Here is a 980-nt window from a genome sequence, read left to right as displayed (position 1 = left end):
CCTAGTCTTCTCTTCATCCTCATCCTCTTCCTCATCCTATCTTCGTCCTCATCCTCATCCTATCCTCTTCCTCATCCTCATCCCCATCCTCATCCTCATCTTCGTACTCATCCTAGTCTTCTCTTCATCCTCATCCTCTTCCTCATCCTATCTTCGTCCTCATCCTCATCCTATCCTCTTCCTCATCCTCATCCCCATCCTCATCCTCATCTTCGTACTCATCCTAGTCTTCTCTTCATCCTCATCCTCTTCCTCATCCTATCTTCGTCCTCATCCTCATCCTATCCTCTTCCTCATCCTCATCCCCATCCTCATCCTCATCTTCGTACTCATCCTAGTCTTCTCTTCATCCTCATCCTCTTCCTCATCCTATCTTCGTCCTCATCCTCATCCTATCCTCTTCCTCATCCTCATCCCCATCCTCATCCTCATCTTCGTACTCATCCTAGTCTTCTCTTCATCCTCATCCTCTTCCTCATCCTATCTTCGTCCTCATCCTCATCCTATCCTCTTCCTCATCCTCATCCCCATCCTCATCCTCATCTTCGTACTCATCCTAGTCTTCTCTTCATCCTCATCCTCTTCCTCATCCTATCTTCGTCCTCATCCTCATCCTATCCTCTTCCTCATCCTCATCCCCATCCTCATCCTCATCTTCGTACTCATCCTAGTCTTCTCTTCATCCTCATCCTCTTCCTCATCCTATCTTCGTCCTCATCCTCATCCTATCCTCTTCCTCATCCTCATCCCCATCCTCATCCTCATCTTCGTACTCATCCTAGTCTTCTCTTCATCCTCATCCTCTTCCTCATCCTATCTTCGTCCTCATCCTCATCCTATCCTCTTCCTCATCCTCATCCCCATCCTCATCCTATCCTCCTCCTCATCCTCCTCCTCCTCCTCATCCTCATCCTCACCCTAATCCTATCCTCATCCTCATCCTCATCCTAATCCTATCCTCCACCTCCAATTCCTCATCC

The sequence above is a fragment of the Lupinus angustifolius genome, chromosome LG02, assembly GCF_001865875.1.
Source record: "Lupinus angustifolius cultivar Tanjil chromosome LG02, LupAngTanjil_v1.0, whole genome shotgun sequence".
Lineage (NCBI taxonomy): Eukaryota > Viridiplantae > Streptophyta > Magnoliopsida > Fabales > Fabaceae > Lupinus > Lupinus angustifolius.
Note: the sequence above shows the minus strand (reverse complement) of the source record.